The 24,705-nt window shown below is 44.9% G+C and overlaps 1 long non-coding RNA gene across 1 annotated transcript in view; it reads left to right on the top strand.

Annotated features, from left to right (window-relative positions):
- Window positions 1-5,304: 5,304 nt before the first annotated feature.
- LOC307200906 overlaps window positions 5,305-24,705 on the top strand; it is a 50,455-nt gene continuing 31,054 nt past the window's right edge. The window contains exon 1 of the long non-coding RNA XR_013832472.1: window positions 5,305-5,405. This is a non-coding gene — a long non-coding RNA (uncharacterized lncRNA). The remainder of the gene's footprint in view (window positions 5,406-24,705) is intronic.

The following is a 24,705-nucleotide window of genomic DNA, read 5'->3' as shown; positions in this document are numbered from 1 at the left end:
GGGTTTCCTGAAAACTCTCAGCATCCTTAACAAACTACAATTCCCATGATTCTTTGTGTGGCGGGGTAGCCATGATTGCTGAAGCGGTACAAGAGTCCTTTAAATGTGGCCTGAGCAACATTTGTTTACTTCTGGGGACAGTGGACTCATGCCTCTATACACCGAGTACATAATATATCACAAAACAGGGAGTGTACATCACTTGCTTGTTGACAGGAAAACAGTGGCCGTGTGTATTTCCTTAAGGGGCTGCCTTTCCCAAAGGATAAGCTGAGTGTTGGCATCTGGCAAGTTGCAGCTTTGTCCTAGATAAAATAAATACGTTTAGCTTTTTCACTGAAGCGGCTGCCCAAAGTGTTGTGAAACCAGTCAGGGAGTGAGTGACGGGTGTGGCTTTTGGAGGCTGGAGAGGGCATCTTAATTCTGAGGTAATCTTCCTCAGGGTTACTTTGCTAACGCAACGTGATTGAAGTTGGTGGTGACGACGATCTGCGGGTACTAAAATGTGCCTCCCACACATGGGAAGCTGGCAGTGGACACAAGTTCAGAACAGTCCGAATTTTTCCAAGCTGATTCAGAAGACACGTCTCCCTCTTCCCCATCCCCACCCTGACTCTCCCTGTTTCACGTAGAGTTGTAGACAATCTGGAAAAGATTTTGGCTAGTGTACACACTACCCTTTGCTTCGGCTCCTATGTGGTGTTTGGCGCTATGTACAGATGGCATTAGCCACACGAGGCTGCACACGCACTACACCTTTGAAGTGCATTTCTCTCCCTCAGTGTGTTCATAACCTAAGACAGTGGTTTTCAACCAGTGTGCTGTGGCACCCTGGAGTGCCTTGCATGATGGTCAGGGGTGCCACGGGCAACACTGGCCCGTGCCCCTCTTTCCTTCCCTCCCTCCTCTGATGCCCTCTCACATCTCTGCCTCCCAAACGCTTGCACAGCTGTTCGTTGAAGCCCTGGCTACAAGCTCTGCAGGTGAATGGTGCCTCTGGGGCAGGCCAGGGGGTGCTTCCTAGGCCCCTGTGGGGCAGTGTGAGAAATCACTTCTCTTTGGGGCAGAGGGGGCAGCTCAGAGACCAGGGGCGGCACTTGTGGCTTCCAGGAGGAGTCCCAAGGAGAGGGGAGAAGATAGGAGGCTGAGGGAACGCTTCACAAGGGATAGTGTGTTTGAAAAAGGATGAGGGGCTGCCAGCTCTGCAGGCAAGGGGGACGTAACTGGGCTCCTCAGCCCCACAGGGGTGCCGCAGAAAGAATGTAGTTGCTCAAAGGAGCTGAGGACTCAAAATGGTTGAAAACCTCTGGCCTAAGAGACTGAATGTGGGGTGGGTGGGGAATGTGGGGCACAGGTAGAGATAGAGATAGAGATATAGAGATAGAGATAGAGAGAGTCTTTAAATATGAAATAATTAGTACACACACCTTACTGAAACTCCTTGGGTTCTTTATTTTTGGCACTGCATTTTTTAAGTGCAAGTTTTAAACTGTTTTGAATATTGTATTTTAAATTATTGTGTCCCACCCAGTGACCTTAGGGTGAAAGACAGGTAGACGGAACTCACCAGAACTGAGTTCTGGCACCTCTCAGGTGGGCACCATCTCCATTATAAGAGAACAAGGGAGGCATTCATGGTGAGTTCCGGTACCTCTTTTTCTAAAAAAATAGCACCGATCCATCATCACGTGGCAAATTAGTGTTGTATCCAGCACTGCCTTTCAATTTGCGCAATAGACTTCCACTTGTGTACTGGAACTCACCCCTGCTCTCCTCTGCAGCCCCCCACCCTCACATCACATCAAAATCTGCTCCTGAGGGTTGGAGGGTCCACCACAGCAGATTTTAGAGGCATGTGGGAAAAGGAGAGGAAGGGCAAGTCCTAGTATGCTTGGGAAAGGCCGCTCTTCTCGTGTTGAATACAACCCTTCGTCTTTTTCCCTCCAAACCCTAACAATTAACTGAGAGAGGACTGGCGAAGGGGGTATTCGGATACTATTTCAGCTTCACAAATGTACGTTTTATGAAAAAGCAAAGTGAAACCATCTCTCGTGCCCTCAGAAAGAAGTGGCTTGGAAAAGTATCTCTTTTTCTTTTCCCTTTCTTTTCATGTTTCCATCGAGCACCACTGGCAAGTCAGGCCATCTTGGACAGCGGTAATTTTCAGTCAGAGGATTGCCTTGAAAGCCGGAAAAGCCACAGAGTTAATAGGAACCAGGCGGAGAAAGTGAAGGCTAGATCAAGGAATCCATAGGCAGAACCTTCCAGAAAAGAAAAAAAAGGCTCGGCTGTGGGAGGTCTGGCTGAGTCACGCATGGCCACAGATTGGCCTGGCACCTTCAGAGCAGAGGATCAGATCAAGGACTTGGCATATGGATCGCAGCCTGAGTTTTCGAACTCCTTACACGCTTTTGTAGATTTTCATCTATGCTGGTACTTTCTGCCAATAGAGTCTGACTCTGCTAAGGAGATATATATATATATATATATATATATATATCAGTCCCTCCATGTGGAAGTCCCTCATAAATATCATGGGAATTAATTTGTGCATGTCCCTGTTCCTTGCCAAGGCACAGCTATGCATGATGCATCTTTATGCTTCCCGAGTCTATATAGTGTGTAAATCAGTCACTGTGGACTGATACGAGCAACCCATTGGGGAGTGCTACTAGAAGGAATAGCGAAGGAAGACATGCTTTGAAATGAGGGGAAGGACCCAGGTACGACTGCATTAACTTAACAAACACAGGCCTGGAGATAATGCTAGCAGCGAGGCAGACCGAGGATGGGAAGAAGCAGGTACAGGGGAGAAGGTTTCCGTATTTGCTGCCTGGCGTGAGGGAGCTGTTGACAGATATCCCAAATTAAGCGCTGCAGATAGAACGGGGGAGAGAGTAAAAGAAAGAAAAACATGCCCGGAAAGTTGCTGTAATTTATTAGCGCATTGAAGAAGCCCTTCACATTTAATCAGTCGCAGCTGTGTCACATTTGATCTATTCTTAGAAATGGATCTCATTAGGGATTATATTCCCCCCACCAGCACCTCCTTCCTTCACACAGGGCTAAGCAATGAGGGAGTAGCGTACAGGGTTTCTGGACCCCACACGCAATTGCTTTTGGATCACAGCCCATATGGATCGTGCTCCATGCCGCTGAGGGTTAGGGGACGCAACTTGTGGGCCTAGAGTCTAGTTTCATGGGGATGGCAAGGAGGGGAGAATTGGCAGAAAAGGGGTTGTGGAAGAGACAAGGGGTAGTGGTGGAAAGAGAGAGGGAAGGGGCAGAACCACTCATCCTTGGCTCTGCTCCTTGCCTATTTCCGGCTCTTGCCCTATCCACTGCTAGCAAGTGGACAACCTCCATTTCCTCATTTCCCATGAGGAAATGTGGTCCTCTCTCGAGGAAAGATGGCCCACCTCTAATCTAAACACAGTCCAGGGCTGTGTACACACCATACATTTGAAGGATATATCCTCTTCGGGGGGAAAAGCATGGGATTTGTAGTTTACTGCAGCTATAACAAAGGCGGCATTTTTTCATCTCCACCAAGCTAAGCAGTTGGCTCCTTACCTCACTCGCCCATACCTAGTCACTGTGATCTACGAGACGATCACCTCCAGGTGTAACTCACTCTACGTGGGGCTGCCCTTGAGACTGACTCAGAAACTCCAGCAGGTCTAGAATGCTGCGGCGAGACTCCTTATGGGGTCCTTGCCGTGTGACCACATTTACCCAGTGCTATACTAGCTGCACTGGCTCCCGGTGGAGTACAGGATCAGATTTAAGGTGCTGGTTTTAACATTTAAAGCCCTATATGGCCTAGGACTCTCGTACCTACAGGACTGCCTCTCCTGGTATGTCCCGTGGAGGACCTTACGGTCTTCAAATAAAAACATCTTGGAGAATCCAGGCCACAGGGAGGTTAGGCTGGCCTCGACCAGAGCCAGGGCTTTTTTGGACGTGGCCCCAATCTGGTGGAACGCTCTGTCACAAGAGACTAGGGCCCTGCGGAACTTGATATCTTTCTGCAGGGCCTGCAAGACGGAGCTCTTCTGCCAGGCCTTTGGCCAAGGCACAGTCTGACCCCCTTTCTCCTTCTGTAATCCTCACAGAACTCTAGCCCAATGGTTGCCATTAATTTGATTCTGAATTGATTTTAGAATGTATTTTAATTAATTGTATGATTTTATGTACACTGTGCTATTTTTACTTGTTGTTAGCTGCTCTGAGCCCGGCTTTGGCTGGGGAGGATGGGGTACAAATAAAAAACTACTACTACTACTACTACTACTACTACTACTACTGCCAGCACCCTATAGTTCCCAAGATTTTCTTGGGTGGAGGGAGAAATGTGTTTTACATGTATAGTGTGTATGCAATCAAGGTCTGAAATGGATTTGGAAATTTGGGCTGCAAATGAGTCCCTTCAGGCGTCTCTTCTTCACGTTGTTTCTCAAAAGCAAGTAGGGAAAGCAGAGAGGACTTCATGTACCATTTGAAGTTTCCCATAGGATCTCAGGCCCTGATGCATCCAGGACAGCTGGGTGGTGTACTACTACTACTACTACTACTACTAATAATAATAATAATAATGCAGTCTGCTATGTAGACTACCCAACCCATCCAGGTCTGATTACCTATCCCCACCAGACCTGATCTTGCATCCGAGAGATCAACATAGTCTGAATTATGTACCGTATGGGTTTTATACATCCTTCAATAAGTTCATCTAAACTCAAATACGCAGCCTCATTCTTCTTCAGTGGCTGGCAATGTAGAACAAACATGTCCTATGAGTCCCTCACCTGTTGCCCTTCAATTGGATAGAAGATGACCTCACCAATCTACTCAGAGCTGTCATGAGAAGGAGAAAGTCTCAGGAACGTGGACTCAGCCCTAGCTACACCTTTCTTACCATCTCCCTTGCTAGAGCAGTAGCATATTCCTGTGCTCTGCCCTACTCTGGCTCACCATTTGGCGGTGTTCCTTAGAACCACTTCGCTTAGATCTCTTTGCTTAGCAGCGGCTGGATTAAGTATGCAGTGACATGGAGAACGAGTGCTGTTTTGAGGGTGCGGGGGTGAAGCCAGTGAATGCTAAACTAAACCATTTAATCATGCTTGCCATATGGAATAGAGGGTTTATGCTTACATAGGTTGAGAATAAAACAAACAAAGGGTACCTGCAGATGTTTTCAATTAACACATAATAGAGAAGACCAAGCACAGGAGTCTTTCTTCCCTCCCTCCCTCCCTCTCTCCCTCCTTCCTTCCTTTTCTTTTTTCTTTCTACACAGTTTCGCTTGAGAAACGCAACAGGAGCAAGACAGGAAGCCGGAAGGTTGACCATCTCCTCTCTGCCATACTTTAAGAAGAAGACCAGCAATAAAAGGAACATTCTAGGTAATCGTTCGCTTTGGCAACTGATAGATTCTCCCCCCGCCCCCCTCCACCAAGTGCATTTGGGAAACCCAAATTTGCAAGTCTGCAGAAACGAAAGTTATTCAATTGTGTGTTTTTGATGCTTGTTTCGTAACCAGAAAGGCTTTCCCCAGAAGAATGCTGTGGTTTCATTTAAGGACAAACTAACAAGGCTTTCTGCCAAACGTCTGAAAAGTGATGTGATCTAGAGGGTAGAAGCAGTGAGCAGGGGAGGTCCAACAGCTGCCTCTCTGTGTGCTTGCCTTCCCCAAATGCCCTTTTTTAGTTTGCGTTCCCAGAGACAACTTTGCTATGGCTGCATAGGGGGCATCCAAGAGGGCAAGTGTTCATGCAAGGAGCTTGCCCCCCATTTCTGAACTGCTGTCATTAACACGTGCTTGCCCATCTAGAAATATAATTTGCCCCTTCTGTACTCCACCAATTGTTCTTTTTCCTGGTGCTGCCATCGTATGGCTGCAAATTCATCCAAACTGAACATTAATCTAAAATATGACCCTGAGACATGTTCTGTCTTCCTGCAATCTACAACACAAAACAGAAATTTCTAAAAAAAAAAGAAAAAGAAAAAAAGGTGTTGTCATCCCACCAGTCTGACTGTATTACAAGGACCACAAATTTAAGCACCTTATAGCACACTTACTTGGGAACAGGCTCCATTGAATGCAATGAATTCACTTCTGAATAGGATTGTGGCTGCAGCTTTGTAGGGATATTTTGGTAATTCGTTTGATGGAGCTGTATTAATGGGACTTTGAAGATACTGCTTTCTCCTTGACGGAAAAGATTTGAGAAGCTCTGGCAAGTAGGGAATAATAGAGTTGAATGAACTTGGCATCTGTGGCTTGACCTGCCTTGCCACAGTGTTTCAAGGAGACACATGAAATTACTGTATATATTGAACATGAAGCTCAGCTTTTCCTTTCTTTTTTTATTTGCGAAAGACAAAGGGCCACAATACTGTTTCGTTTAGGAATTTTGTTGTTGTTTAGTCGTGTCCGACTCTTCATGACCCCATGGACCAGAGCACTCCAGGCACTCCTGTCTTCCACTGCCTCCCGCAGGTTTAGTCAAACTCATGTTAGTAGCTTCGAGAACACTGTCCAGCCATCTTGTCCTCTGCCGTCCCCTTCTCCTTGTGCCCTCAATCTTTCCCAACATCAGGGTCTTTTCCAGGGAGTCTTCTCTTCTCTTCTCATATGAGGTGGCCAAAGTATTGGAGCCTCAGCTTCAGGATCTGTCCTTCCAGTGAGCACTCAGGGCTGATTTCCTTCAGAATGGATCGGTTTGATCTTCTTGCAGTCCATGGGACTCTCAAGAGTCTCCTCCAGACCATAATTCAAAAGCATCAATTCTTCGGCGATCAGCTTTCTTTATGGTCCAGCTCTCACTTCCATACATCACTACTGGGAAAGCCAGGGAAAACAATATGTAAAGGATAGATACGATAAGGCACTCGAAAGCTTGTGTCAGGTTAATCTGGAGGGGGGAAATCTTCACAAGTTGGATAACTTTCTGAGCCAGTCCAAAGGTTCAGAAACATCTTCCCATCTGCACTTCGGCTGTGTTTGCACTCATTGTATTTCCAGTGCTGGGTTTTTAATCTGAGTCCTTACACCCTTCTTAACTCGTCTCTTGCCAAGGTGTGAACACCTTTCCATAGAAAATATGTCCTCTCCCTGTCAGCACTCCCTGATCAATTGAAGCTACGCTGGTGGGAACAGCTTAGAAACACCCCAGAAACACCCCAGAAAAACAACAACTTCAGTATGCTTAAGACAGTAATGTGAACACACCCTGAATCTGGAGCTCCTTTCTCTGAGGTGATGCTGCTGCATTGAGTTGGGGATGGTTTGATTCAGTTTTCAAGGGCAATACCCAAGGTTAGAAGGAGAGAACCCACATCCTATTGAACCTCTGCTGGGGGGGCGGGGTTCTTCCTACCCTCAGATTTTACTTGCACCTTCTTTCTACACATGCCCGTTCATCCTAATGAAATAATTTAGTTCCATTAAAAATATAGGAACTAGTAAATGCAACGGTCCCTTCACTAGGGGTGGGCTTTTATCTCCCCACCCCAGTTTTAGCCATATAAGCAACATGTTGATCTAACTGCATTTGGGGATTAAGTGTCAGCAATTCTTCTCTGGCTCAGATGTTAATCCAAGGAGGGAAAGAATTTGTGGGTTTACTAAAGCTTGCCTCTCCATCCCGCCGCACAAGAGATTTTCAATCCCTCGGACTACTGTGTAAAATAAAGTTTTCCAGAGATACAGTAAGAGTAAAAAAATAAATAATAATCTTGCTGACAATAAGCAATCCAGCATTAAGCCCCAGTTTGCTCAGATTAGCATGCAAAGGGGGAAGGTTCAGGTGCCTTTCACAATAGCAAAATCCTATTAATGGCACCAGAGAGGCAGGGGGACTTCACCAGATAACTAAATCCATAGATCTCTAATCCTCTGGGCCTTTCTGACTCTGGAAGAGTTGCTTGTGTGGCTTCGGTCCAGGACCAACACACTGCCAAAAAACACTTAGTTCTTCGGCAGCCAACAAAAAGCGCCACTCTGCATGTGGGAACAGCATAAAAAGCAGAGGGGGCGGGGGGAAGAGAGAGAAAGAAAATGGTGTTTTGAGTTTAGCCTGACGAACATCAGCACGGAGCGTGGGCTGATGCTAAAATGAAATGGCAGACATTTTAACCATACCTTTGAAGTGGGACAGGGGATATGGAGAGGGGACACATGTGTGCGCTAATTAAAAGAGAATTGGGTGGCACGTCAGGCTTCCTCCACTGTAAGTTTCCTCTCAAGAGTGCCGGTTCAAAACCATCCTGAGGGAAGACATTACTATTCATGTGCATTTCTTGCAGGCTTAAGACATTCAAAAGGATACGCCATGGAAGGTAGATGCATTTTACCTTCTGTTTAGACGTAAACGCAGCAGTGATGCATATGGATTAGCAATTACGCCGTGCTCCGGTGGCAAAAGAGTTTTAGAAACTATTAGGGGAAATAGTGAGAAAAGCTATCCTATTAGTCCATATTCGCCATCGCGCTTTAATGCATTGCTCTCCTTTCTTCCTGCTTGCCTTTGTAAACATAATGTGGTTTGGAAGGGATAGAAAACTTAGGAATATATTAAACAAGTAAGAGTCCTCAAATATTTGTGAATGTGGGTTGTAGTGTTGTTGCTTTAATGGTTATGTAGTTCTTTTCTGCATCCATTCCTCTTTTCCTGTTTTACACACTCCCAATTCACCATTGCACATACCACTTTCGAGGTGCATTCAGAAGTGGGTAATATTGGGTTGGTTTTCCAGATTGTAGTGCTGCCACTTCAGTCTCATTTCCTAATGTTCCTTTCACACTGCAGTACCTGCTGCATTATGGGATTGTGGCTTTTTTTCCAGGTATGGCACGCTAAATTTCATTTGCACAAGTGGCCGAGGTATGATACAATGCTGAACGTTGTTGGGAATCATCACTGCTTCAGTTCACTCATGCAAACAATAGGAAAGCAGTATACCACCCCAAATTCTGTCACTTTTCCAGATATAGGGGGCTGTAAACAGATATTTTCTGGAATCACGTAACATGGGAATAAGCACTAAACATGTGCTATATTCCATTAGTTTTCCAGGAAGGGCTTTCAAATTGTGCAAAACTCAAATATAAAGTGAAATTAACAGGGAAACGTTGGGTGAATGGGATCATCAGCCATGTGAATGCAGACTTAGACACAGATAACTTCTTCTTCTTCTTCTTCTTCTTCTTCTTCTTCTTCTTCTTCTTCTTCTTCTTCTTCTTCTTCCTTCTTCTGCTTCTGCTTCTGCTGCTTCTGCTGCTTCTGCTTCTTCTGCTTCCTCTTCCTCTTCCTCCTCTTCAGGAGCCAAAACATTCAACTTGCAAAGTGTTCGACTTCCGAGGTATGACTGTATAGTGAAGGTGTGGCCCAAGGGTGTTCAAAACAGATCAGGTTGCTACCAGATGCTACAGATACGGATAACAAGGCAAATCTTGTTGTCTCTGCACATCACTAATACGCAGCAGTTTGATCTGGCATCTTAATCCCAGTTAACTAGTAGGAAAAGAGAAGGAGAAAGATTGATTATAATTATAGTCTGGGAAACAATGTTTGCAGCCGAAGAAAGGAGAGCATGTTAAAACATTTGAAACAATTGTTCGTCCTATATTTACAAGTTGCAGGGGATGTTTTTTCCCCCTCTGTGCCACATTCCTCCCTTGTCTGTGCTGAGGTTTAAATCGGTGATGAAAAAGAAGCCTTCCAAACCTTGCTCAAAACTTGCCTGGCCCTTTGCGAATGCTAAGTTTTTTCTCTCCTTCGGAAGACATCGAACGCGACCGCAGTTCAGAGAAGAGGGCGTACTTGTAAAAGAAAAAGAAGTTAAAAAACAACAACAATCAAATTTGAATTCTGGAACGATATATACGGATAATGGCCCACCAGCTTTTGCTAACCGTCTTCCTCCCACCCCCCAACCCCCGCCAGCCTAGGATTTGGCCTGCTGAGCAGACATTGATTTTGCATGGTAGAATAACTCATCAGTTTTTTGGCAGAGGCCCAGAGACGAAGCGGCTGATTAGACTGTGGACGCACCTGAGTGCACAACCGAAGACAGCCCCCTGGATACCTTTCTCATGTTTTCACAGGTGGGCTTCAGCTAAATTAGTAATGGGAACTCACCTCTGATTCCTTTTCCCCTTCTGGCTCAACCAAAGTGTGTGTGTGTGTGCGCGCGCACGCGTGCACACACACACCCACACACACACACACTAGGAGAGGAGAATGAGAGAGTATAGATTCCGAAGGGTCTGGAATTCTAGAAGGCCAGCAAAGAGATGTGGAAATAATTGGGCACAATTACTTAAAGCTAACGACAAGGTGGTTTATTTATTTTTTTAAGTGAAATGTGTCCAGTGAGAATGTATTGAATTCCATGCAGATTTTGGCTTAACCCCTCAGTTCTCAGTCCCAATTAAAACAGAAGGCTCAGCTCCTCAAATTTACTTTTGTCGTTGTTTTTCTGCACCTGAGTGATAAACCTAGTGTCATCCAGAAGCTGTGGAACTATCACTCTCATCATCCCTGGCTGGGGCTGATGAAAATCAATATTCATCAACATCTGGAGTGTTAGAGGTGGTCCACTTCTGTTAAAAAACACACACACCTCCCTTCTTTCTCTCTTTTTTTTACCCTTCCTTCTTCTCCCTCCTCTTGTCTGCCCACACTATGGACACACAACCTGATGGATCAGGTCAGTGTCCCATCTAGTCCAGCATCCTGTTCTAACAGTGACCCTCCAGAACCCTAAAGGAAGCCTGCAAACAGGACCTGAGGGCAACAACACTATCCTTTCCTGTGCATTCTAGCAACTGGTATTCAGAAGCATACTGCCTCCAACCGTGAAGGCAGAGCATAGCTATCATAGCTAGCAGCTATTCATAGCCTTTACCACCACGACGTGGGTGAGGCTGTGGTCTAAACCACTGAGACTCTTGGGCTTGCTGATCGGAAGGTCAGCAGTTTGAATCCCCGTGACAGGGTGAGCTCCCGTTGCTCTGACCCAACTCCTGCCAACCTAGCAGTTTGAAAGCACGCCAGTGCAAGTAGATAAATAGGTACCACTGTGGTGGAAAGGTAAATGGTGTTTCCGTGCACTCTGGTTTCTGTCACAGTGTTCTGTTGCACCAGAAGCGGTTTAGTCATGCTGGCCATATGGCCCAGAAACCTGTCTTTGGACAAATGCCAGCTCCATCGACCTGGAAGCGAGATGAGTGCCGCAACCCCATAATCACCTTTGACTGCACTTAACCGCCCAGGGGTCCTTTACCTTTACCTTACCTTTACCTCCACAAATTTGCCTAATCCTCTTTTACAGCCATCCACTTTGGTGCCTGTCACCACCTCCTGCAAAATTCATCTCTATGCTGTGAGAATAGGTACTTTCTTTTCTCTGTCCTGAATCTTCCGGCATTCTGCTTCATTAGATGCCCATGAGTTTTTAGTGTTATGAGAGAAGGAGAAAAACTTTCCCAGGTCTGCTCAATGCATAATTTCCTACACTTGTTGTTGTCGTTTAGTCGTTTAGTCATGTCTGACTCTTTGTGACCCCATGGACCAGAGCACACCAGGCACTCCTGTCTTCCACTGCCTCCCGCATATTGGTCAAACTCATGCTGGTAGCTTTGAGAACACTGTCCAACCATCTCATCCTCTGCCGTCCCCTTCTCCTTGTGCCCTCAATCTTTCCCAACATCAGGGTCTTTTCCAGGGAGTCTTCTCTTCTCATGAGGTGGCCAAAGTATTGGAGTCTCAGCTTCAGGATCTATCCTTCCAGTTCATCAACATCTGGAGTGTTAGAGGTGGTCCAGGGCTGATTTCCTTAAGAATGGAGATGTTTGATCTTCTTGCAGTCCATGGAACTCTCAAGAGTCTCCTCCAGCACCATAATTCAAAAGCATAAATTCTTCGGCGATCAGCCTTCTTTATGGTCCAGCTCTCACTTCCATACATCACTACTGGGAAAACCATAGCTTTAACTATACGGACCTTTGTCAGCAAGGGGATGTCTCTGCTTTTTAAGATGCTGTCTATCCTACACTTATATTATTGTTTAATATTATTTTTTGTAGAAAACTTCAGAATGTCATACCTTATTGGTGCACAATAAAATCAGTAGATAAAATACACAATAGGTAACCTATTTGAAGCAAGGACTGGTTCTTAATTTTTGTTTTGTTTTTTTTGAGAGGGTGGTAGGATGGGAAAGTTAAGGGCTATAAGTGGTGCTCACAATATGTTGCTGGAATACAAGCCCTACGGTCCTTAACCATTGGCCAAAACGTCTGGAGTGGAGGGCATGAGGCTGAGAAAGGCTGACTTGGAGTATCCTGGCAAGGCACTTGTGACATCAGACTGGGTGAGGATAGGTTTGCCTCAGAGATGGGAAGAGGACACTGTCCCAGCGAAGGAAGAATGGCAAGCAAAGTTAATGGACTATGAAGAAATGGCAAAACTTTTAGGAAGATTAAGAAATCAAGAAGAAAGAAGGTTTGACAAAGAATGGGGGAGATATGTGGACTATCTAAAAATTATTGCACACAATGAAACATCAGCAGGATTAATTTAATATCAAGCAGTTAAAAGGTGACATTGGAAGAATTGTAGAGAGTAACAAACAAAAGGAGTTAAGGGGGAGATGCAGCTTTTACAAGAAACCTAGGAAGGAGAGGAGGGAAGTCAATACAAGTATGTATGTAAACGTAATTGATTATTATTGTTGTTAAACTGAAAAATGAAAATGAAAATTATCAAAAAGAGGAAAGGCTTACCTTGTGCTGTCTGTCAAGACTGTCAGGCATCGTACGAATCAGAGCAAATGTCAGTCTGCAGAAAACCTTATTGCTGTTTGCTCCGATTCAGAGGTATAACTCAGGGTTTCTCCAGTGAAAGCTCTGGGACAAAAAGCCCCCAACAAAAACAACAACAAGCTCAGACACAGAGCTTTAAAGCCCGGACCTGTGCCTAGAAACATGGCGCAAAAGGAAGGCTGGATGAGCCCCAAACTGATCTCACTGGGATTTCACACAAAAGTCTACTCCTGGTTAGTTTTCTTCATCTCAGCAACGTAATTTGGGAGGATGAGATTGACTTTCTTAGACACCTGGGAATCATAAACCCTTACAGATCTACTGGAGCTCACCCAGGTAATCTGCCAGTAAATCTTGATTCAATATTCAGCGCATTCAGTATTGTGCACCCAATTTTGTGAAACTGAGGTCAGATGGGGCCCCGCTCCCTGTTGACCTTCCAGTGCTTCATGAATACTTTTTTTTTTAATGGAAGCAGGTTTTTAACTTGACTCTGATTTTATGTTTTAAATTCATTTTTAATTCACTTAAACTCATTGTTAGTTGACCATATGCTTCCCCCCCCCACCAACACATGTGTGATTAAGCAGTATATAAATTGTGGAAATAAATAGTTTCTTCTCAACCCTATTAAGCATCATGCATAATTTCACATGCCTTTGTCATGTCCTCCCTTACTTGCCTCAACTCCCTGGACTAAAATGCTTTCAGTGGTTTGAAACCTTTCCTCTAAAGGGAGTTGTTCCAACCCCTGGAGCACTTTGGTTGGAATTTTGTGCACTTCAAAGCACACTTTTTGCATCTAGAAGGCCCCAGGTCCCCTTTCCGTGAAAATGGATCCCAGATATCAGACCTGAGAAAGGCTCCTCTCTGACTGAGGCCCTGCAGAGCTGCTGACTAGAGAATCTCAAGCCCAGTGCAATGCCTAGTAGTAGAGAATATTTCACTAGTTGGGCTGATAAGGCAGTTTCAAACCACTGAAGCATCACTGTCACCCAGTAGCTCCCTTTAGCGCTAAATAATACAGTAAAGTTTATGGACACATGCTGATATATAGTCCACAGTGAAAGATGACAGTGAAATTCCGTCCCAGCAAAATATTTCACTCCTCTTCCCTGCTGTAATCACTTTCACATGGATCCCGCCAGGTCCTTACTAGTACATTTGCACAAGTGGGGCCAGTAACATAATGTTGCAGTATGCAGTGTTCTTATTCCATGCCCTTTTCCTGGATACACCATTCCATCCCCTTTCCCCTCATTGTTGTGTTCCAGACCAATAGGAATCCAGCATTCTGTGCCTACTTGGCACGCTCAGTTCCCACTGATTGGTAGATGTTTTCCCCTTAGGGTTTTCTCCTATCTATCATGTGGGATGCGGGTGGCACTGTGATCTAAAACACTCAGCCTCTTCGGCTTGCCAATCAGGTCGGTGGTTCAAATTCCCACGATGGAGTGAGCTCCCATTGCTCTGTCCCAGCTCCTGCCAACCTAGCAGTTCGAAAGCACGCCAGTGCAAGTAGATAAATAGGTCCCGCTGCAGCAGGAAGGTAAACACCGTTTCCATGTGCTTTGGTTTCCGTCATGGTGTCTTGTTGCGCCAGAAGTGGTTTAGTCATGCTGGCCACATGTCCCAGAAAGCTGTCTGTGGACAAACACCAGCTCCCTTGGCTTGAAAGAGAGATGAGCACCGCAATCCCATAGTCGCCTTTGACTGGACTTCACCGTCCAGGGGTCCTTTACCTTTACCTTTTACTTATCATCTATGCAAGCATTAAGGTTCCCCTGAGTCTGCTGATACCTCCATCTTGTTTGTGGACAGCATCATATTCAAAGAACGGACTCACTACTAGTGCATAAGCGAGCTTTTCCTGGTTCTTCCTAGCCATTCCCAAACTGATCTGATCCTTAGTGATCTCTCTCTCTCTCTCTCTCTCTCTCTCTCTCTCTCTCTCTCTCTCTCCCTTCCCTTGCCTCCCTTCCCTACACCACCAAAGTGGGGAGGGGGTGCAATGCCCCATTGCATATTTAATTTCTCTTCATCCCAAAGCAAACGCATCTGATTCTATTCCTGTGGCAATTTCTGGAGTAATTACTTTGCTTTGTTTTGTTTGCACATACAGATGAAATTGCTCCCCAATTGGACCAGTTTCTCCCTTCCGCTGCTTCATGCTGGGAATGGTTAATCTGCGCTCTGTATTACCAAATAACACAGCACTCAAATAGGGAACCAGTGAGGCTGCTTTAATCAAAAAATTGTGTTTGGGTGAAATCAAAGTAGTTTTTAGGAATCCAACAGCTGTCCATTAAGGACATTTTCTTTTTTCTTTTTAAAATAATATTTATTAAAATTTTTAAGGGATTACAAAAATCAAAAGTAAAAGTAATAACACCATATTAAACAAAAACAAAACAACACATCACAATAAGGAAAAAAGAAGGGGAAAAAAACACAACTAATCTTCCCATAACTTATCTTTCATTTGCTTGTTTCCTTGACCTCCTCACACCTCCCTTTTTTGTATTCTAATTCGATTAACTATTTCAGCAAATCCTTTCCATCTTTTCCAATTTTTGTTCTGTAATTTATCTCAATATGATGTAACTTTACTTTCCCTCCTTTCACCAATCAACATTCTATTTTTTCCTAAACCCTTATAACATTTCTGCTAAAACCACATAACTTCATTCCAACATCCTTCTAACATTCATTAATTTTACAATGTTTCTGTAAATAGTCTTTAAATTTCTTCCAATCTTCCTCCACCGACTCTTCTCCCTGGTCTCAGATTCTGCCAGTCATTTCTGCCAGTTCCATGTAGTCCATCACCTTCAACTGCCATTCTTCCCGGGTGGGTAGATCTTGTGTCTTCCACATAGAGGACATTTTCAATGCTAGAGATTTATTTATTTATTTATTTATTTATTTATTTATTTATTTATTTATTTATGAAATAGATGTAGATGTTGTGGTTAACGTGACTTTCTTTCCTTCATTGTGTGGCAGCAAGAGGACTGAGGCCACATTCACACCATAAATTCAAAGCACTATGATACCATTTTAAGCGGCCTTAGTTTCCCCCCAAAGAATTCTGGGAGCTGTAGTTTGTTAAAGGAGCTGAGAGATGTTAGGAGACTCCTGTTCTTTTCACAGAGTTCCCTGTGAAGAGGGATTGGTTGTTGAACTGTAGCACCCTGCTTGTGGTTAACGCTTAGCTGGAATGAAATATTCAACGCAGCAATAGAGAAATTAAAATAATAATTTATTTGTCAGACAAATAAATATGAGGCACAGTGGTATATGGTTACCAAGCTCTGGCCTGGCCTCTTGCCATTCTGGCCAGCACTTATATTTCCTTAATCCAGCCCCCTTGCTCCTCCTGTGGCTGCCTCTGTCCAATCAGCCTGGTTGAAATTCCTATTGGCTATTTGTTAGAACCAATCACAAAAGATACACCCATTTCCTCTTGCCCTTTTATGGGACACAAAGAGCTATCTATAAATGACAAATAAGTAGTAATATATCTTACATGTGTCTCAACAAGGAATCTTAATTACCAGCTCACCTCTTGCCCTCCTTGCCCTATTGCCTTCCAAAACAGATGGTTAATCTTGAATTTTTATCTTAAACATATGTCAAGGATTTTGAGTTCACATCAACATTGAGAGATCTCCTTCATTTGAAGGTTTCTAAACAAAAGGCCTGACAACCATATATCAGGAGTGCTCGATGGCGTCTCCTGTCTTGGCAAGGGGGGCTGGTGGCTGACTTAATTTCAGGATAGTTACAACTCTTACAACTATATGAAATAAGAATCTAGCATTTCTTAAATCCTTTGCATAATTATATTTAAACTAATATATTTAATACATAAATAACCTTTTAAAAGGAAAAGAAATCTTAAAAGGATCTTAGTTTAAGAAAGAAACAGCTTTAGAAAAGACTTCCCAAAAATGCTCTCTTTCTGCCAGCCAGACCAGTTGCTTTTTCACTGCTCTTGACCTTTTTAACCTTAGGAAGAAGATATGGCTCATTTTACTATTTATCCACCCTTAATTTGTAGGGTCAGTGTAACCTTGGCTCTCAGCCTGTAATTCCCTTTTTACGACTTTGAGAATTGTTTTCTGCTATAAATCAGGGGGCCCCCTTGTCTAGGAGAAAAAACATTTTGCCAAGGTTCTTAGGCAGCTGGTCTTCTGCCTGGCATAAAACATTTGAAAATCTTTAAGCTCATTTTAAAATACAAGCCCTGATTAAACATATAAGCTTTAATAAAAATGCAGGCTTATGATTAGATGCCTCAGAACCATTTTGGGAATTGTATTTCTCTCAGGGGAACAGGGGTCTCCCAACAACTCTCAGCACCCTTAACAAACTACAGTTCCCAGGATTCTTTGCAGTGGCATAACAGTGCTCTAAATGTATGGTCCAAATGCGGCCTATGCCAGGATGCACTGGATTCTCTGCCAGCCCAGCTCCCCTCTCCCCCCACCCTGAAATGCCTTGTTGCTGAAGTTTACAATGGCAGTCGCCTCCGCCACAGCTGGGTGCAGATCCCTTTTGGCTCTTCCTCACTGGCAGAGGCTAGCAGTGCCAGACATAGCTAGACAGCAGGGACTCCACACACCCAAATCCAAACCTAGCACGGCAGACAGGGTTGCTCCATCCGTGGCAGAGTACTAAAGCCACACTGGTGGTGACATTGTAATATTCAAATCTATGTCCCTCAATGCAGCCCGGCTTGCTTCGTGTATAAATATGTTGTTAAGCAGCCAACTAAATCCTAACTCCAGGTTGGTATTCTTAATTTCCACCAGGGACCATAGTAATAAGTTTGTCAGTCCCCCCCTCCCTTTAACCAGTGAACTGTGACAGAATTATTTTGCAACTTAACAACTCTACAAATTATTCTCATTTCCACTCCGGCGTTACCCCCGCCGCCCCCCTCGCAGGGCTGATTTAACTAGTGTTAAGTATAAAACACGTTAGCGAGGTAAGCTTTGTGTAGTCACAAGAACTAGATTAATGCACATGGGTAATTTCTGGCACTGGTTAAATGCCTATAGTGCTGAACTTCGCAAGAGTAGGATTGATGAGTTCAGCCATTAGGTGCTGAAGTGTAGAGCTGCGAGAGACGGCTTGTTTCTTGTTTAAATTGAAATCATTTCAATTCATTTCCTTCTTGGTTGGACAGAAGCATGTTTTTCAATAGGGAGGAAATCTTGAGGGAATCCATTGACCCAGCCAGTCATATAATGCAAAAAGTTAATGGGCAAAAATGATATTCATCTGGAGTTTATAATAGCATTTTCTTATTCTTCTCCCTGCCGTCCCTTCTCCACCAAGCCTCCGAACCTTACAAAAGCAAGCGTATAATAAGAGCAACAGCAAGGCTGTCCGAGGCACAACCTTTTAACAATTATCAGGTCTGTGGCAAAATAAAATTAAATTTAAGCAAAGGTGGGTGGGGGGAACGGAACACCAATTTTGATGCTGAGATAACAAATTATAAATTATGGAAGTCAGAGGCACCAAACAACTTGTAAGCAACCGTCCCGTCTCTTAGCAACAAGCTGGGCGAAAGCTGCTTGTTGATACGACGAGAGCAGACAGGGTTGTTTTGCAGTGATTACCACCAAGGAACCAGGAACAACATTTTAACACCTGCCGCAGGGCACTGCTGCACCTAGCTATGCATCTCTCCAGTGGCCCACAAAGCCTGGGCTAGATGCCAGAAGGCTTCTGAGGCCTACCTCTCCACCGCAGCAGGCTGGGGGAAACAAAAAGGACCCCGGAGGAAAGATCAAAGAGCCAAAGTTCAGGTGTGTGATGCACCCGCGCCAGAGCTCTGTTCCTTTCAATACCCTTCCAGAAATTAGAAGCGATAGCAGGTTCCACTGCTTATACTTCCTCTCCTCCCATCAGCCGTTGTTTCTTTTTTCTTTAACGCAGTGGTGGATGGGGCCACTTCAACTGCAGCACAAAGGCTACCGCCGTGTCAGGAATGCATCTGAAGACCAATGGATGCAGCTCACTTATAACACCTTCAGTGCAGAGGGGATGTTTGACTATAGTTAGAATCATAGAATCATAGAATCATAGAGTTGGAAGATTGGTGTGTTCAGTGTGTAACTGTATTGTCTCAGCTGCTTTGGATCCAGCAGTTTTGCAGAGTCGTACTACGAACAATGGGAAATTCACCCAGGCCCCGAGAGATCTAACCTTCCACCGAGTGTCAAGTGGATTCCCCAAGTGGATTTGCCTTATGCCTGACTTGCTAGCAGAAGTGCTGTGCTTATTTCTACAAATACGTGACCGGTTAAAGGATAGTAGTCAACGCTCAAGAAGTATCCCAGTCTTGCTAATAAGACTTGGAGCAACAAAGTGAATATTGCTTGGATGATGCAAAGTAGCCCAGTGTCCTATTGTATAATTGACAGCTCATGATCACTATGATTTTGTGCTGATAACTAGAAGGTCTAATCCAGCCTTTCTCAACGTTGAGATGGGCTACAGCTCCCATCGTTCCTAGCCAGCATAACCAATTGTCAAGGGTGATGGGATTTGTAGTTCAAGAACACCCAGGTTGAGAAAGGCTGGTCTAATCTCTGAATTGTTGGATTAGCATAAAGTACAAACACATGACAATGGAGAAGAATCCATGATGCAAAGCAAAAAGCCACCAGGTGAAGAGATTACTATAGAAATTTATTTAATGGACATTGACGGCTTGAAGCCGATGGACTCCAGTCCAATCTAGCTGCCCAGATTAATTATTCCAGTTTGACTCCTCCTTCCTTCCTGTCCTTTGAGGTTTCTAATTGAGTAACTATGAAGTACTGTTTTTGTTGAAGTTGTGTGAGTGTGTAAAGCTTCACCCAATTTTTATGTCTGCATCATAGTTGCATATTATTTATGTCTATTCCTGTAGAAGTATTTGTTCCAAAATGTGTTGGGCCTAAGGCGGGGGGGGGGGGATTGCGTGTGGTGCATCTGGAGTTTTTTTCCCCTTTTCTTCCAGTTCTCACTAGGTTTACTCCCATACCCAGTGATCTGCCACTTTATTTTCAACACATTCGTTCCTATGGAGAAAGAAAAAATGGCCACAATATTGCTGAGGATGGCCACAGCAAGCCTTCTTCTTCACCACTGACAGTGGGATTCTGCTCATACCAGGCTCCTTGCAAATAAATGCAAGGACTCTCTCAGGCACAGACCCTACCTTATTTATTTTTTATTTATTTTAATAATGTGTACCTCATCTAATCTGCAAAGAAATTCAGCAAGGGGGCTTTCAATCCAAAGCAGTAGTAATATATATGACAATTCTCCATTAAAATTGCAAATACTAACATTAAAGTGAGGACCCGCTGCAAAACCTTTTAAAAACAGCCCCTCAAATAGTGTTGAGGACTGACTAGGAATGGATTTTTCTGAAAAGCACAATGCGGAGCTTATTCATGCAGATTCCCTGCCACCAAATACCACTTTGCTCCTTGATCTCGACAAGAAGTGTGTTACATTTTACCAGTTATGCTAAAAATACAAACAATTCTCACGTATAATATGCATTATAATGCACATAAAAATTGTCAGATATTATAAGCATATAAAGTGGTACCTCTAGTTATGAACTTAATTCGTTCCGGAGGTCCGTTCTTAAGCTGAAACTGCTCTTAACTAGAGGTGTGCTTTCACTAATGGGGCCGCTGCGCCGCCGGCACACGATTTCCGTTCTCATCCTGGGGCAAAGTTCTCAACTCGAGGTAACTCTTCCAGGTTAGCGGAGTTTGTAACTTGAAGCATTTGTAACCAGAGGCGTTTGTAACTCGAGGTACCACTGTACACTCCAGTTTTCCCAAAGAAACCAGCTCAGAGAATCATATCATCATGGAGTTGCAGGGTTGGAAGGGACCCTGAGGATCATCTAGTCCAACCTTCTGCAATGCAGGAATCTCAACTAAAGCATCCATGACAAATGGCCATCCAAACTCTGTGTGATGGCCTGGGATTCAGACTTGGAGGCTGAGCCTGAGGAATCCCAGCCTGCACAGGATTCCCCACCTCCAGAACCAGCTGAGCTGGGGCTTGAGCCTGAAGGGTCCTCCCCTGTGCTGGATCCTCAGGTGCAGGCACCAGCTGAGTCTGCTCTGGCCCCTGAGGTGATGGAGGACCCATTGCCTGCAGGTGTTCCACTCTCAGCCCCCTCAGGGGAAGCTGAGGTTGCCTCTGGGTCCGGTAACTCTCTAGCCTCTCCTGAGCTGCAGAGGCTCAGGGCAGAGAGGCGGAGGGAACTAAGTTCTCACAGTAGGAGTGCTCACCTCCAGGCCAGGAGAGGCGAGTCACCTGTGGACTGGGGCCGCCCTATGCCCTGGGGCAGATAAAAGCCAGCCAGCCCTAGTCCCAAGTTGCGGGAGCAACATTATTGGTAGCCAGTTCCTGCCTGCATCCTGTCCTGCCAGATCTTCTGACCTCACCTGACTCCCTGCCTTGGACCCAGCTTCAGCTTTGATGGACGGCCTCAATACTGTACTCTCGACCTCCGACTGGACTCAGACCACGCCTCACGGAAACCCATGGGACCAGCACACTCTGCTTAAAAGGAAAGAGGATCCCTAGTTCCAAAGGAGTGACAGCCCTTGAGCCCATGATACCTTACAATGATGAGTCTTTTGTGAGCATCCTATTATCTATATTTCTGGACAGAGGCTGTCAATCTTGCACAAAATGCATAGCCATTACTTATTTGTTGCATAGATTTCTTTCCTCGGAAAGAGTGCTTCTGTCGCATCCCCCCCACCCCCACCCCGGTGGTAAAAAACCAAAATTTTGTTGCTGAGAAAATGCATGTTTCCCAATAACATCCACTGCGATCGTGAATGTTTCTGGAATGTGTTCGACATGTGTTACAGGACCCTATTGGATTAAGGGTGCAATAAATATCCACAGTGCCTGGTTTCTGAAATGAAAATGGCATATTCTCAGCTATGGACACACTTCCCAAATAAAGAAATGGCTTTCTGAAAAGTTATTGCAGGCCAGGGTGAGTGGGGGCCGGATGGAAAGGTGCAGGCTTGCTGCACAGATGTTGCTCAATTAAGCCAATTTCACAGAAAGGGGGAAGGCTCTCTTTTCATTCCTCTATCCCCGTTTCTTTTCTTTTCTTTTGCTACACCTCTGCACCACATGCAATAACAAGCCAGTCAGCACTTTGAAGGGGAAATGGCGCACGGTTGTTTCTAGCAGCAAATTAACCATTTGAAGAAATAATAATAATCCCACCCTTGTAACTATAGTGTACAGTGATGCCCCACAGGACGAATGCCTCGCAAGACGGAAAACTCGCTAGACGAAAGAGTTTTCCGTTTTGGAGGTGCTTCGCAAAACGAATTTCCTATGGGCTTGCTTCGCAAGACAAAAATGTCTTGCGAGTTCCTGCAGGTTTTTTCCCCTCCCCCCCTTTTTCTAAGCCGCTAAGCCGCTTATCCACTTATCCGATAAGCCGATAAGCCGCTAAAAGCCGCTAAACCGCTAATAGCGCTAATCCGCTAAGCCGTCAATGGGCTTGCTTCGCAAGACGAAAAAACCACTAGACGAAGAGACTCGCGGAACGGATTCATTTTGTCTTGCGAGGCACCACTGTATCTGCTTTTGTGAATAAAGGTCCCAAGCACATATATCACTTTCTACTTGTGTAGAGGTATCAGCAGAAATAGCACAGGATGTTTGACATGTCTCCCTGTATTGGTTATGTTATCTGTGCAGTGGTCTGTGTTCGCCTGAGCTTGAGTCTGGACTAGGATCCAGTGCCATGTGTTTTGATTCGATACATGATATCCAATCACATAGTATTGTCAGGGTTTGGGCTACTAGCATTGGCTCTTAAGCTCTGGGTTATAATTCGTAGCTTGGGGGTTTAAACAGCCAATCACATTGAGAGTGGGAGTGGCCCAGGCCTTCAGTAATGCATATAAGAAGTTGTTTTGCCCCTGTTTGACAGTCCTGTTCTGTTCGCAATCAGGTCAATAAAGTCTCTTGCTTGTTATCACTGTGTCCCGCCTCGTAGAAACCTACGTACTCTTCAGGTAATGAACTATGACGTTCTTAAAGATGAGAGACACTCTCCTGCCCCCCTATACCATTTGGTGGCACTGGTGATAGTTACTTCTTTGAAGCAGGGATGGAACACCAGAGGCATTTCAGATGGTTTTAGGCAAAAACATCATGCTAGATCGGGCTGATGGGAATTATAGTCTAGTGCTACCAGTTTTGGAAAACCAAACTACCGGCCAGTTGCTAATCTCCCTTTCCTGAGCAAGGTTCTGGAGCGAGTGGTCACAGACTGGATCCATGTGCTTTTGGAAGAAACTGATTTTCTGGATCCATTTCAATTGGGGTTTAGGCCCATATTGGCACAGAAACTGCTTTGGTCGCCATGCATGATGACCTCTGTTGAGAAAGAGACAAGGGAAGCATGTCCCTGTTAATTCTTCTCGACCTCTCAGCAGCTTTCGATACCGTCAACCATGGTATCGTTCTGCAGCGAACTAGGGTTGGCTGGCACTGCTTGGAGGGTTGTTCCCAGAGGGTGTTGCTTGGGGAATGCTTTTCAGCCCCGTGGAACCTTCAGTGTGGGGTTCCGCAGGGCTTAATCCTATCCCCTATCCACCACTGGGTGGGGTTATCCAGAGATTTGGTGTACATTGTCAGCAGTATGCTGATGACACTCAACTCTATTTATCCTTTACATCTGCAGGTGAGGCAGTGGAAGTGCTGGACCTCTTGCCTCGTTTATGAACTGGATGAGAGCCAACAAACTGAAACTCAGTTCACATAAGGCTGAGGCATTGTTGGTGGTTTTTTCCCTGGACCAGATGGGTGGGAGATTGCCTGCTCTTGATGGGGTTACATTTCCTCTGAAGGAGCAGGTTTGTAGCTTGGGGGTACTCCCGGATCCTTTGCTGTCACTCGAGGCTCAGGTGGCATCAGCTTCGGCTGGTGGCCCAGCTACACCCCTGTATGGACAGGAATAGCCTAACTACTGTTGCAAGGTATTGGTAACCTTAAGGTTAGATTACCATAATGCATTATATGTAGCGCTGCCTCTGAAGACAGTTTGTAAACTTCAGGTAGTGCAGAATTCAGTGGCCAGGTTGCTCACCAGAGCAAGACTGTTTAAGCATATTACACCGATCCTGGTCTGACTGCACTGGCTACCAATTAGTTTCCGGGCCCAGTTCAAAGTGCTGGTTTTGACCTATAAAGCCTTAAATGGCTCACGACCACAACACCTCAAGGACCGCCACTTCCCATGTGAACCTACCCGGACCTTGAGATCATCTTCTGAGGCCCTCCTTTGTGTGCCGCCTCCTCGAGAGGTCCAGAGGGTGGCAACATGAGAACGGGCCTTCTCTGCAGTGTGGAATGCTCTCCCCAGGGAGTGGCACCTTCATTATACACCTTTAGGCACCAGGCAAAGACTTTCCTTTTTAACCAGGCCTTGGTTTGATTTGATTTCCATCCTGTGTCCTTTTAAAATGATGGGCGGGGGTTATTGGGTTGTTTTTATTTTGATTATATATTTTGTGGTTTTATATTTTGATTTTGTTCTGTGAACCGCCCTGAGACCTCTGGGTATAGGGCGATATATAATTTCAATAAATGATGATGATGATGATGATGATGATGAAAGGCCCACCCTGCTGCTAAGTGAAACCATAAGGAGAGCCTGCTGGATCAGGCCAATGACCCACCTAGACCAGCATCCTGTTCTCACTATGACCAGCCAGATACTTGTGCGAAGGCTACAAGCACAATCTGAGCACAAGAGCAACTGGTTACAGCTTGCATGGGGTTTGGGGGCATGAGGA

Source organism: Podarcis cretensis, assembly GCF_951804945.1.
Source record: "Podarcis cretensis genome assembly, chromosome: 1".
Taxonomy (NCBI): domain Eukaryota; kingdom Metazoa; phylum Chordata; class Lepidosauria; order Squamata; family Lacertidae; genus Podarcis; species Podarcis cretensis.
This window is presented reverse-complemented; position numbering and strand designations above follow the sequence as displayed.